The 15,315-nt window shown below is 39.8% G+C and overlaps 1 pseudogene; it reads right to left on the bottom strand.

Moving 5' to 3' along the window:
- Positions 1 to 1,748: 1,748 nt before the first annotated feature.
- LOC126067936 (mitochondrial nicotinamide adenine dinucleotide transporter SLC25A51-like) lies at positions 1,749 to 2,465 on the bottom strand (annotated as a pseudogene).
- Between the last annotated feature and the right edge of the window lie 12,850 nt (positions 2,466 to 15,315).

Genomic DNA, 15,315 nt, shown 5'->3' with positions numbered 1-15,315 from the left:
TGACAAGAAAAGCTGCTGCAAAGCTATCTGGCTTCATTTCCGCCAGGCAACCGCTTGTTGTTTCCTCATCCTTTACAGCTGGAAGAACGTTCACTTCATTAGCCAGCCATACTGCATTTAGAGGTAAATCGCTTTTTTGGACTATCTGCCAAGACACTTGGAGTAAACTACCGATTGAGGCCCTGATTTTATTTTGGTGGCCACATGCAGTTACCCAGAATGGTGAACATGTGGAAATAAGAAATCAAACTATACCATGTCAAATTCTGGAGAACAGTCTTAACTATATAATATTTACAGAGGTGGGTTTAAAAAAAAATTAAGCCATTTTTCTGGGATGTTTCTCACGTGTTCCTGTTTATTCAATCAGTGCATGAGTCATTTTGCTATATTTTATACCTGGAGAAAAATTTTAAACTGATTCCTTTGACAAATAAACTTTTGTCTCTGTTAGGTAAGGGACCAGTGTGCTATCTGGCTACTAGAAACACCTAAAATTTAAAATAATTCTTCAGATGTCTTTTAATAGATCTTATAATCTCAAACTTACTATTTTAATATCACAATTATAAATTGGGTTTCCAAAATGTCAAAATCCTAACAGTGGTCTCTATTTCCAAGAGTAAAATAAGGATAGCTAACATTGAGGTGGAAGCTATCCTGAATGGTTTTGGGTTTTCTGTAACATTCAGAAATTGGTGGGGGGTGGGGGGGGGGGCGGGGAGGGGGCAATGGAACCCGGGCTCTTAGTAAGACTTCTAAAACAAAATGTTACAGAAGTAGGTTTTCTTTTTAAGGAGAGTTTCAAGAGAACAGGATACTTGAATACAACAAATTAAAGAAAAAACAAAAAAGCCCAAAATTATCAGTGGAAAAAACAAAAACCCAAATCCCTGTGCTAAACTGGCAGCAATAATTCAGAGAAACAAAGATAAACAGAGTTTGATCTACATGCAGTTAATATGAACATCTTAACAGGGTGAAACTCCTGTAACAAAGCTTAAGCTTCCTCATCTTTTGGCAATGAAATAAGTGAAGTCAACATAATATTGCAGAAGGCTTTCAGGTCACACCCAGAATTAAAAAGAAAACTTTCAAACCTAGAAACCAAAACGGGAACTTTAATTAGCTCCCTGATTCTATCAAGTCTCAACAAAAATAGTTTGGATAATGAGTACCTCAAGAGGTGCTGAGTGAACAAGCAATTTATCACGAAAAGCCTACAACTAATATGCTGTTTTTCTTCTGTGTTCTTTTCCTTTCTCCTCCCCACGTATGTGCTCAAGTTTACCCAAGACTACCCCCTGCAATTCCTCAAGAGAGCAGAGGAGCAAATAATGGAGTAACAAAAATAAGCCTAAGAAATCACCAGGCTACAAAAGCCTTTCTCTGACTAGTCATGGCCACTTAGATGTTTTAATACAGAGGGTTAAAGACTGTTTTGGAAAAGAAAAAAATCGTGTCTTGGCTATTACGTTCACTGTCAAAGGCCATCAGATAGACAGCTATTAATAAAACCATTAGCCTAAAGCTCTCAGGTAATGATAGAAAAAAAATTCTTTAAATTTCCTGTTGAAACCTTTTATTCTGTTATTGTTGGTGTTTAAGGAAAACCACTTTGCCCATAATTCATGGTGCCCTGGACTTCTGACACCAACTTGTATTTGGCCAACTGGGAACCAGGCCAAATTGAATTCTTCTTAGAAGGTCTAGTCCACTGATAAATGGCACTCAGCTGATGATTTCTTTCATATAACCTTTAACAAGAACTCGTAAGTCGCATTGATTATGCCCCAAGAGATGAGTGACTGATGGTAATTCGGATGGGCACCTCTGAAAAGATTTGTCAATTTCCTATCTTGTTCTACCCAGATTTTTTTGAAAACCCTGGGGAAAGATTGAAATTCCCCACCAATCTGAGACTGCATGCGGGTTTTTACAACATTAATCGGAAAAAACAAGAGCCCCAACATGGCACCCAATAGGCCTCCACAGATAAAATCATTGACCAAATGAGCACTGTGAGATGTTGCAGTAGGCAAATACTCTTTAATAGGGCCTTGAAGGCCAAAAAAAAAAAGGGCGTTGCTGGATCGATTACGGAGAAGAATGGGCACCAAGCCTTGATAATACTCTCTAATTCCATGACATTTCAGTGCCTTGAAAGCCTGATAAGTGTTTGTAAATTTGTCGTGATTCTTGTGGTCTTGAAGCAATGTTTGAACTCTTTCCAATGGATTGAAAATTGCTTCTGTTGTCCCTGCAAGTACTGCTGCCATGCTGCAAGTTGCAGACTCTGGAGTGCTGATATGTTTATGGAGAAGGTAAGATAAATCCTCATACAGACCAAAGATAAGTGCCAGTGTAGTGGTCTTCTGCATCAGTGAGGGCAGGATTCCTCGATACAAGTTTCAAAATCCATCCCTCCTCAACTGAAGTATCGCATCCTGGGTTTTGATTCCATATTAGCTCCACATTTTGATACTTTTTTTTAATGAAGGTTTTCTATGATCTTGTAGCAATAATTTTTGACTTATTTGTACTTCTAGGAAGTAGAGCCAGAATGCTCCTTAGAAGCAAGGATGGTGAGACTTCATCTCACATAATGTGGACATGTTATGAGGAGGGACCCGTCCCTGGAGAAGGACATCATGTTTGGTAGAGGGTCAGCAAAAAACAGGAAGATGCTCAATGACATGGATTTACACAGTGGCTGCAACAGTGGGCTTAAGCGTAACCATGATTATGAGGATGGCTCAGGACTAGGCTGTGTTTCATTCTGCACATAGGGGATGCTATGAGTCGGAAATTACTTGACGGCACCTAACAACAACTATGTGTGTGTGTGTATGTGTGTGTGTCTGTGTAACCATTACAAGGGAGTAGCCTTGATTCTGAAAATGGAAAGGAATGCAAACATTGGACTTGCTCAGACACCTCCCTTGACTGAAGTGTGGCTGCAGGGAAGGTGGGTGCTAAATTGTGGGGGCACTTAAAAGACAAATGAAGTCTTTTTGACTTTTTATGATGATAGAAATTGCTGTGTGCATTGCTAAAGAGGAAAGGAGGACGATATGTGGAAGCTGGGTGTGGTAAATATGAATCTGAGGTGAAAGGATAGAATTGAATGGAACAAAGAGTCAGGGACAGAAGTTAGGCACTGTTTTTTTTTTTTTTAATAATTTTTATTGTGCTTTAAGTGAAAGTTTACAAATCAAGTCAGTCTGTCACATATAAGCTTACTCCATACTCCCACTTACTCTCCCCCTAATGAGTCAGCCCTTCCAGTCACTCCTTTCGTGACAGTTTTGCCAGTTTCTAACCCTCTCTACCCTCCCATCTCCCCTCCAGACAGGAGATGCCAACACAGTCTCAAGTGTCCACCTGAAACAAGTAGCTCACTCTTCATCAGCATCTCTCTCCAACCCATTGTCCAGTCCCTTCCAGGTCTGATGAGTTGTCTTCGGAAATGGTTCCTGTCCTGGGCCAACAGAAGGTTTGGGGACCGTGACCCCTGGGATTCCTCTAGTCTCAGTCAGACCATTAAGTCTGGTCTTTTTATGAGAATTTGGGGTCTGCATCCCACTGTTCTCCACTCCCTCAGGGGTTCTCTGTTGTGCTCCCTGTCAGGGCAGTCATCAGTTGTGGCCGGGCACCAACTAGTTCTTCTGGTCTCAGGATGATGTAAGTCTCTAGTTCATGTGGCCCTTTCTGTCTCTTGGGCTCATAGCTATTGTCTGACCTTGGTATTCTTCATTCTCCTTTGATCCAGGTGGGTTAAGACCAACTGATGCATCTTAGATGGCCGGTTGTTAGCATTTAAGACCCCAGATACCACACTTCAAAATGGGATGCAGAATGTTTTCTTAATAGAATTTATTTTGCCAATTGACTTAGAAGTCCCCTTAAGCCATAGCCCCCAAACCCCCGCCCTTGCTCCGCTGACCTTCGAAGCATTCAGTTTATCCCGGAAACTTCTTTGCTTTTGGTCCGGTCCAGTTGAGCTGACCTTCCCTGTATTGAGTATTGTCCTTCCCTTCACCTAAAGTAGTTCTTATCTACTACCTAATCAGTAAATAACCCTCTCCCACCCTCCCTCCCTCCCCCCTCTCGTAACCACAAAAGAATGTGTTCTTCTCAGTTTATACTATTTCTCAAGATCTTATAATAGTGGTCTTATACAATATCTGTCCTTCTGCATCTGAATAATTTCACTCAGCATAATGCCTTCCGGGTTCCTCCATGTTATGAAATGTTTCACAGATTTGTCACTGTTCTTTATCAATGCGTAGTATTCCATTGTGTGAATATACCATAATTTATTTAACCATTCATCCGTTGATGGACACCTTGGTCGCTTCCAGCTTTTTGCTATTGTAAACAGAGCTGCAATAAACATGGGTGTGCATATATCTGTTCATGTGAAGGCTCTTATTTCTCTAGGGTATATTCCAAGGAGTGGGATTTCTGGGTTGTATGGTACTTCTATTTCTAACTTTTTAAGAAAACGCCAGATAGATTTCCAAAGTGGTTGTACTATTTTACATTCCGACCAGCAGTGTATAAGAGTTCCAATCTCTCTGCAGCCTCTCCAACATTTATTATTTTGTGGTTTTTTGGTTCACGCCAGCCTTGCTGGAGTGAGATGGAATCTCATCGTAGTTTTAATTTGCATTTCTCTAATGGCTAATGATTGAGAGCATCTTCTCATGTATCTGCTAGCTGCCTGAATATCTTTCTTAGTGAAGTGTGTGTTCATATCCTTTGCCCACTTTTTGATTGGGTTGTTTGTCTTTTTGTGGTTGAGTTTTAACAGAATCATATAGATTTTAGAGATCAGGTGCTGGTCGGAGGTGTCATAGCTGAAAATTTTTTCCCAATCTGTAGGTGGTCTTTTTACTCTTTTGGTGAAGTCTTTAGATGAGCATAGGTGTTTGATTTTTAGGAGCTCCCAGTTATCTGGTTTCTCTTCATCATTTTTAGTAATGTTTTGTATTCTGTTTATGCCTTGTATTAGGGCTCCTAACGTTGTCCCTATTTTTTCTTCCATGATCTTTATCGTTTTAGTCTTTATGTTTAGGTCTTTGATCCACTTGGATTTAGTTTTTGTGCATGGTGTGAGGTATGGGTCCTGTTTCATTTTTTTGCAAATGGATATCCAGTTATGCCAGCACCATTTGTTAAAAAGACTATCTTTTCCCAATTAACTGACACTGGGCCTTTGTCAAATATCAGCTACTCATATGTGGATGGATTTATATCTGGGTTCTCAATTCTATTCCATTGGTCTATGTGCCTGTTGTACCAGTACCAGGCTGTTTTGACTACTGTGGCTGTATAATAGGTTCTAAAATCAGGTAGAGTGAGGCCTCTCACTTTCTTCTTCTTTTTCAGTAATGCTTTACTTATCCGAGGCTTCTTTCCCTTCCATATGAAGTCAGTGATTTGTTTCTCCATCACATTAAAAATTGTCATTGGAATTTGGATTGGAAGTGCATTGTATGTATAGACGGCTTTTGGTAGAAGAGACATTTTTATAATGTTAAGTCTTCCTATCCATGAGCAAGGTATGTTTTTCCACTTATGTAGGTCCCTTTTAGTTTCTTGTAGTAGTACTTTGTAATTTTCTTTGTATAGGTCTTTTACATCTTTGGTAAGATTTATTCCTAAGTATTTTATCTTCTTGGGGCTATTGTGAATGGTATTGATTTGGTGATTTCCTCTTCAATGTTCTTTTTGTTGATGTAGAGGAATCCAAGTGATTTTTGCATGTTTATCTTATAATCTGAGACTCTGCGGAACTCTTCTATTAGTTTCAGTAGTTTTCTTGAGGATTCCTTAGGGTTTTCTGTGTATAATCTCATGTCATCTGCAAATAGAGATAATTTTACTTCCTCCTTGCCAATCCGGATGCCTTTTATTTCTTTTTCTAGCCTAATTGCTCTGGCTAGGACCTCTAGCACAATGTTGAATAGGAGCGATGATAAAGGGCATCCTTGTCTGGTTCCCGTTCTCGAAGGAAATGCTTTCAGGCTCTCTCCATTTAGAATGATGTTGGCTGTTGGCTTTGCATAGATGCCCTTTATTATGTTGAGGAATTTTCCTTCAATTCCTATTTTGCTGAGAGTTTTTATCATGAATGGGTGTTGGACTTTGTCAAATGCCTTTTCTGCATCAATTGATAAGATCATGTGGTTTTTGTCTTTTTTAAAATTTATATGGTGGATTACATTAATGTTTTTTCTAATATTAAACCAACTTGCATAAAAAAAAAACACTTTATCATGGTGGGTTATTTTTTTGATATGTTGTTGAATACTATTGGCTAGAATTTTGTTGAGGATTTTTGCATCTATGTTCATGAGGGATATAGGTCTGTAATTTTCTTTTTTTGTGATGTCTTTACCTGGTTTTGGTATCCGGGATATGGTGGCTTCATAGAATGAAAGAAAAAAAAATGAGTTAGGTAATATTCCATCATTTTCTATGCTTTGAAATACCTTTAGTAGTAGTGGTGTTAACTCTTCTCTGAAAGTTTGGTAGAACTCTGCAGTGAAGCTGTCCGGGCCAGGGCTTTTTTCGTTGGGAGTTTTTTGATTACCTTTTCAATCTCTTTTTTTGTTATGGGTCTATTTAGTTATTCTACTTCTGATTGTGTTAGTTTAGGTAGGTAGTGTTTTTCTAGGAATTCATCCATTTCTTCTAGGTTTGCAAATTTGTTAGAATACAATTTTTCGTAATAATCCTATATGATTCTTTTAATTTCAGTTGGGTCTGTTGTGATATGGCCCATCTCATTTCTTATTTGGGTTATTTGTTTCCTTTCCTGTATTTCTTTAGTCAGTCTAGCCAATGGTTTATCAATTTTGTTAATTTTTTCAAAGAACCAGCTCTAGGCTTTGTTAATTCTTTCGATTGTTTTTCTGTTCTCTAATTTTTTAAATTCATTTAGTTCAGCTCTGATTTTTATTATTTGTTTTCTTCTGGTGCCTGATGGATTCTTTTGTTGCTCGCTTTCTATTTAAGTTGTAGGGACAGTTCTCTGATTTTGGCCCTTTCTTCTTTATGTATGTGTGCCTTTATCGATATAAATTAACCTCTGAGCACTGCTTTTGCTGTGTCCCAGAGGTTTTGATAGGAGGTGTTTTCATTCTCGTTGCATTCTATGAATTTCTTTATTCTCTCCTTAATGTCTTCTAAAGCCCAGTCTTTTTTGAGCAGGGTATTGTTCAGTTTCCAAGTATTTGATTTCTTTTCCCTAGTTTTTCTGTTATTGATTTCCACTTTTATGGCCTTGTGGTCTGAGAAGATGCTTTGTAATATTTCGATGTTTTGAATTCTGCAAAGGTTTGTTTTATTACCTGATACGTGATCTATTCTAGAGAATGTTCCATGTGCACTAGAAAAAAAAAGTATACTTTGCAGCTGTTGGGTGCAGTGTTCTGTATAAGTCTACAAGGTCAAGTTGGTTGATTGTAGCAATTAGGTTTTCCGTGTCTCTATTGAGCTTCTTACTGGAAGTCCTGTCCTTCTCCGAAAGTGGTGTGTTGAAGTCTCCTGCTATAATTGTGGAAGTGTCTATCTCACTTTTCAGTTCTGTTAAAGTTTGTTTTACATATCTTGCAGCCCTGTCATTGGGTGCATAAATATTTAATATGGTTATCTTCCTGGTCAATTGTCCCTTTAATCATTATGTAGTGTCCTTCTTTATCCTTTGTGGTGGATTTAACTTTAAAGTCTATTTTGTCAGGAATTAATATTGCTACTCCTGCTCTTTTTTGCTTACTGTTTGCTTGATGTATTTTTTTCCATCCTTTGAGTTTTAGTTTGTTTGTGTCTCTAAGTCTAAGGTGTGTCTCTTGTAGGCAGCATATAGATGGATTGTGTTTCTTTATCCAGTCTGAGACTCTCTGTCTCTTTATTGGTGCATTTAGTCCATTTACATTCAGCATAATTATAGATAAGTATGTGTTTAGTGCTGTCATTTTGATACCTTTTTTTGTGCGTTATTGAGAATTTCCTTTTTCCACTTACTTTTTTGTGCTGAGATGTTTTTCTTTGTAAATAGTGTGTTCCTCATTTTCATAGTATTTGACTTTATGTTTGCTGAGTCGTTATGTTTTTCCTGGTTTTTATTTTGAGTTATGGAATTGTTAGACCTCCTTGTGGTTACCTTAATATTTACCCCTATTTTTCTAAGTAAAAACCCAACTTGTATTGTCCTATATCGCCTTGTTTTCCTCTCCATATGGCAGGTCTGTGCCTCCCGTATTTAGTCCCTTGTTTTGACTATTGTGATCTTTTACATAATGACTTCAATGATTCCCTGTTTTGAGCATTTTTTTTCTCTTTAAAATTAATCTTAATTTGTTTTTGTGATTTCCCTATTTGAGTTGACATCAGGATGTTCTGTTCTGTAACCTTGTGTTGTGGTGGTATCTGTTATTATTGATTTTCTGACCAAACAATTTCCTTTAGTATTTCTTGTAGCTTTGGTTTGGTTTTTGCAAATTCTCTAAGCTTGTGTTTATCTGTAAATGTTTTAATTTCACCTTCATATTTATTTGAGAGAGAGTTTTGCTGGATATATGATCCTTGGCTGGCAGTTTTTCTCCTTCAGTGCTCGATATATGTCATCCTATTGCCTTCTTGCCTGCATGGTTTCTGCTGAGTAGTCTGAACTTATTCGTATTGATTCTCCTTTGTAGGAAACCTTTCTTTTATCCCTGGCTGCTTTAAAATTTTTCTCTTTATCTTTGGTTTTGGCAAGTTTGATGATAATATGTCTTGGTGATTTTCTTTTTGGATCAATCTTATATGGGGTTCGATGAGCATCTTGGATAGATATCCTTTCGTCTTTCATGATGTCAGGGAAGTTTTCTGCCAACAGGTCTTCAACTATTCTCTCTGTATTTTCTGTTATCCCTCCCTGTTCTGGAACTCCAATCACATGCAAGTTATTCTTGATAGAGTCCCACATGATTCTTAGGATTTCTTCATTTTTTTCAATTCTTTTATCGATTTTTTTCAGCTATATTGGTATCAATTCCCTTATCCTCCAGCTCGCCCACTCTGCATTCCAGTTGCTCGATTCTGCTCCCCTGACTTCCTATTGAATTGTCTAATTCTGTAATTTTACCGTTAATCTTTTGGATTTCTGAATGCTGTCTCTCTATGGATTCTAGCAGCTTATTAATTTTTCCACTATGTTCTTGAATAATCTTTTTGAATTCTTCAACTGCTTTATCATTGTGTTCCTTGGCTTTTTCTGTAGATTGCCTTATTTCATTTCTGAGGTCATCCCAGATGTCTTGAAGCATTCTGTAAATTAGCTTTTTATATTCTGCATCTGGCAATTCCAGGATTGCATCTTCATTTGGGAAAGATTTTGATTCTTTAATTTGGGGAGTTGTAGAAGCAATCATGGTCTGGCTTCTTTATGTGGTTTGATATCTACTGCTGTCTCCGAGCCATCTATAAGATATTGTAATGATTTATTTTACATTTGCTCACTGAGTCTTATCTTGTTTTGTTTTCTCTCAGTATATGTAGATGGGCTACTTGATTGTTGTAGCCTTTGAATCACTTATGTCTTATTACCAGCTGGTTTGGGCTGTTACCAGATACGTAAGCCTAAGAGTCCATTCACTATTCTTGAGTAGAATCTGATTTTGGGTCACCAAGTGTGTGGTGTAGACTGTCACCTATTAACTTAGAGGAGTAGTGGTGCTAGTTATGTGCACCAGATTCTAGTAGCAGCAGGGGGTCACACTCCGGGGGGGGGGGCAGGATGCTGACAGGCTTACCTCAAGTGCCAGAGATGTAGGTGTGTCTCTGTTCCTAAAGCACTTTGGTGGGTGGGCTCTGCAGCTGTACTTTAGGCACCCAATGTATGTACCCCTACAGACTGGTAGATGTCACTATCCTCAGACCCCTATGGCCAGGAGGCTAGGTGGTTTGGGTGGAGCTTCAGCCCTCAGTTCCCAGTTGTGGGTCACTGAGGGCTCTGTTTAATAGGTAGAGATATCAGACCTGGGAAAATTATCTTTCCAGTAATCTGCTAAAACAATTACAGTCAGATCCCTATCAGAATTGCCTTTGCATTATAATAGCCTTGTTCCCTGTAAGGATGAAAGCTGAAGACTGTGGATCTCATATGCTTGGCTGGAGCTGGTTCTGTATTTTTAGTCCAATTTCAGGAAGTCAGGGAAGGATTTTTGGTCCCTGGGTTTTTTGTAGCTGCTTTTTTTTTCCTCAGGCCAGGAAAATGGGTTAGGAAAAGACAAAAACAAAAAAACAGAAAAAAATACCGTCGAGCACTTCACTCTCTGGCCCACGAAATTCCAATGTTAATGAAGCCGCCTGGGAAGGGGAGGGGAGGGATCAGATAGATAGGAGAGAGTAGCACCCCGGAATATAGACAAAGTTACTTATCTTGCTTGGTGATGACTGTTTTATCTGAGATTCCCAAGGGATGTGCATTGGCTGGGTCGAGATTGCCCCCAGGCCTGCGTCCTGTGCTTGTTCTGTCTCAGAAGCTGTGGTCAGTTCCTCCACTCCCAGTCCAAAGCCCAGCGCCAAGGTTCCCTGGCTGGGACGCTGCAGTCCAGGCTCCAAAACCAGTCACTGCCTCCCGGTGACTTCTCTTCCTGTCAGCCGTGGTCACTTCACTGCCTGCGTGCACTGGCTGGGCTTCCCCCGAGGTCACTTCAGGGAGTAGGGCTGCATCCCGTGTTTGCGCCATCTCAGGATGCCGTGCTCAGCTCCCCTGCTCCCAGTCTAAAGCCCGGCACCAAGGTTTTCTGACTGGGATGCTTGCTCCAGGCTCCAAAAACAGTCGCTTCTTCCCCGTGGTTGCTTGTTCTCTCATTAGCCACGTCAGTGTGCAGCCTGCTTGTGCTGGCTGAGTCTCTGTCACTCAGGTCAACTCTTTAGATCTGTGTTTGATGGTCAGTGTTCGTAGATTGTCATGTATGTGATCGATTCACTTGTTTTTCCGAGTCTTTTTTGCAAGAGGGATCTGAGGTAGCTTCTACCTAGTCAGCCATCTTGGCCCCCGACTCCCCTGGCTTTTGTAGTTGTTACAATTCCATTGTTCTCTGATTCCTTGTCTGTGAAATGACTGAAAAGCTTAGCGTACAGAGAAGAGTCCCAGTGTTGGAGCCAGATAGACCTTGTTTTGAAGTCTATCTCAGCTACTTACTCACCTGTAAAATGGAGATAATTTTACCTTCTTCATAGGATTATGGTGACTAAATACAATCAGGCATAAAGAACACAGTACAATGCTTGGTAAAAATGATGGATAAATAGTAACTATTTCATCATCATCATTTTTGTGGACTGAAAATTGCCTAAGCTGTCTTTCAACACAGATGTGCCGTGGTTCTATTATGTGATAAGAAAACAATTTGAAAGAGTGAGGGTCCAGAAGTTAATACAATGGTTAGTGTATTGATGGTTTAATCTATTGTAAAAATTCTTCTCCTGGCAGGAACTCAAAGGAAAATAATAGTTACTAAAGATTCAAACATTTTTCTGGGGAAAAAAAAATGATGTTGACTAGAGGGGTTTTCTTTAAAGTGTATTTAATTCACATTGCTTGATGCTGGCCAGGACTTTCAGGTCAGTTCCTCCCAGTTCCCAGGAGAGGAATGGAGTGGCATGAGGAATACACCTTGAAATTCTTAGATGATAAAAAAGGATTAAAAATCAATAGTCTTTCTGCTTCAACTCTTTCAATTTCATTTTCATCTCTCTTCTGTAGAAAGAAGTACAGTAACTGAAGAATGGCTGGTGTGTTTGGGGAAAGTTGGTATGTTTTGCCAAGGGTTATAGGAAATTTTCCCCAAGTGCCATTACAAACACTCACTGCAGAGAGTCTTGGCAGAAGTTGTGTTGCTGTGCTTTGGGGTAGGGAACATTCTAGAGCTGTACTGCCCCATACAGTAGACACTAGCCACAAGAATTAAAAATTCAGATCATTAGTCACACTAACTATATTCCAAGTTTCAGTAGCCACATGTGTATCTAGTGGTTACTGTTTCAGACAGTGCAGGTTTAGAACATTTCCATCACTGCAAAAAATTCTATGGGACAGCACTGGCCTAGAGACTAAATTTCTGATCCTGGATCTGTGTCTCCAAATATTACAGCACTGAGAGATATTAGAGATCATCTATTCTTGGCCCAAATCCAGACTGGGAGGCAGAAGATTTATGTTTTAGTCCCAGTTCTGCCATAACTTAAACTTTACCTTGATCTATAAACTAAGGATCACAGGCCTTGGTTTTCTTGTCTATAACATGGGTTTAATCATGCATTCAGCTTGTCAGCTAATAACTATTGAGCATCTCTAGGCCCAGGTACTGTGGTACACATTGTGAAAAATGAAGACAGGTTTTGCCAAATTTCAAGCAGCATCCCTCAGAGCTGATTGAAACACCAGTGCATCACAGTGCTGCCAGAGAGACTTGCCCAGATTATGCACACAGAGCCTGGCACATAGGAGGAGCTCAATGTGGTGACTGTGCTGTCAAAAACCACTGGAGATATAGATCTCCTTTCAGAGCACTCCTTTCACACTCTTTCTTCACACTTTGTTGGTCTTTTACACATTTTTCCAAGCTGAAAGTGGCTTAGAAAGAGGACAGTGCAAGGATACAGAAGCTGTATGTCTGGGCAAGGAGCTGGAAGCATACTCAGTAGGTGTGACCTCAACCCCAGGCCAGCTCCCCACCTCCCCACACCTCACCCAGTGAGTTTACAAGCTCCAGGAACCAGTGGAAGGAAGCAGTCACAGGACTCCCACCTGTTCAGGTGAACCTGAAGTGTCTGCTTCAGAAGAAGAACTAGAGGAACTGCTTCCACATCTTTTTCTGGTCCCGCAGCAACTTAGCCATGGTAGTATCTCCTTCTCCCAGAAATTAGGTGAGGAGATGGATGGAGGAAGATGGTAGAAGACCACAGTTACAGTTTCTTATATTCAGGCCTCCTGCAGTGGCCAGAATGGGCTGTGAGTATCCCCCCTCCACCTCCTGTGCTGAGGCCTGTCTGGGCCTTCCTGCCCATGTCGGCATTATGTGTCTCCATCATCTGTATGCCCATGTGGGCACCTCAGGCCTATACTTCCAGATGAGTTCTCTGGGCTAGAGGAAAGGACACCTGAGTTCTTGTCTCAGGCCTACCATCTTCTTAGCTGTGTGATCTTGGACAAGGCAACCAGCCTCTTAGGTTTATGCCTCAGTAAAATGGCCATGATATCTAGCTCTTGTGTGTATGTTTTAATGAGAATCAAATTTTGAAAGCTAAAAGGAAAGTGTCTGCACAAATTCAAGGTCCCAGGCAGAGGTATTGCTATTTTGTGACTAGAAGTACTGCTCAGAAGTACACATGTCTGGGGAAATATCCAATGTAAGGGATTTGTGCTTTTAGGAACGTGTAGAAAGGGCTAGGAAAAGGCTTTCAAAGCTTCCTTTTTTGCAGATCTGAAGTCTCCTTTAGTGCCCCAGCTTCTTTCCCAGCCATCAATAATCACAGAATCTCAGGAACATTCAGGTCCAAATCTTCAGCCTGAGATCAAATTACCTATGATAGCATCTCTACCCACAGGTCCATAGCCTCTGATTGGTCACCTCCAGTGACCAAGGATCTAAAACCAAAAAACCAAACCCATTGCTGTCGAGCTGATTCCAACTCATAGCGACAGAGTAGAAGGGTTTCCAAGTAGTGGGTGGTAGATTCGAACTGCAGAACTTTTTTTTTTTCTTGCAAAGCAAAAACTCAGATTTTATTCAGTGTATGTCCTAAGAGGCAAAAGTAGGAAACAACAAGCATGCTGCCAGAGTCATATCTGCCGAAATCCAAGGAATATTACAGAATAGGCAAAGGTGGGAAAACAGACAAGCATGCTGCCAGAGACAAGTCTGCCTGGATCCAAGGAATATTACATAATCATCTGTTTATATTAACATTACAAAATGGATAAAATCCTTGAAAGCTTCACCTTTTCACAGATTGGCTAAAAACTGCCAAATCATGATTATACATTTTGAATTGTCTTTCTTAATAATCATTGGTACTGGTTTCAGTAACAACAGTCAGACGGGTCTTCACTGGTCCAACAAATCTTTCTACTGTTCTAAATGCTAATAGAAAAGATAAGAGTGGAAAGTATGTGGGTCTTTTGTGCTGTTTATGATTTGTTTATGTGGAAGTTTCCCTAAAAGATGTTTTCCAAGACTGTCCTAGCTACTACTGTTTTTATACCTCAGGGCCCAGTTGATGTGTCCTTGTGAGTCCTTGTGGGTCCATCTCCAGCTGGGTCACATTCTTTATGGTCAAGGACAGGGAATAATTGCTCCAATATGATCTTCTAAATCATCCCCTCCTTTTGATTGGAGATTGGAGATAACACCTCGATGATCGATACCTGGACTTAGGCTCCTAGGTGGTGGCCATGGTAGGCCCTTTAAACTCATGGTGCTGGTTTTCCACTGGATACTGTCTGGTTCTTCACCAGGATCTTAAGTAAGAGTGACATTCTCGTCAATCACACTGATGAAAAGAACAGACATAATGTACATCAGCATTTTAGCCTGGGACCTTCTTTTGCCTTTTAAGTGTGTAAGACAATAGAAGATAAGTTTTATTATGTCTAATACTATCAGGATGCAGACCAAGAATATCACACTATCAGGATGCAGACCAAGAATATCTAGCCCATGTACTTATTCCTAATGGTAACCGACCAGATAAATCTGGTGTTTATATATTTTTTTTTTTATAGGGCTTAACCAAGCAACTTGCTGTCTAATTCTATGTATATCCTGTTCTACTTATCCTGTGTTATTTATCCAAATGTGATGAGAGGTGTTTGCTACAACACAGACTCTACCTTCTTGGGGTAATAAAAAATCTAAGGCTATTCCGTTATCTCATGTCAACTTGGCTAATAAGGTCAGAGATTGCTGTTGTGCTTCCGTCCCACTAGCAACTTCGTCTGCTATTTGTCCTATAATGATTGATAGGTTTCTTAAAGATTTCTCCAATTCAACTGTATCACAAGGAGGAACTAAACTCTTAGAAATGACTAACCCCACCTTGAGTGTTGGACCAATGGGTTTTCTTCTGACTCTTGTTTTACAATGTGTAACAAATTAACATTACCTTTCCAATATTTACTAGTGTCGTTACTATGAATATCTAAAGGTAGTCCTAAAGTTCCCAAAGTGCATTGCCTACACATTCTCCAGTAATCTGAACAAGAGATTACCCATGTAAATTCACTATCAGTTAGAAAGGGATCATCTAAAC

Source organism: Elephas maximus, chromosome 26 (genome assembly GCF_024166365.1).
Source record: "Elephas maximus indicus isolate mEleMax1 chromosome 26, mEleMax1 primary haplotype, whole genome shotgun sequence".
Taxonomy (NCBI): domain Eukaryota; kingdom Metazoa; phylum Chordata; class Mammalia; order Proboscidea; family Elephantidae; genus Elephas; species Elephas maximus.
This window is presented reverse-complemented; position numbering and strand designations above follow the sequence as displayed.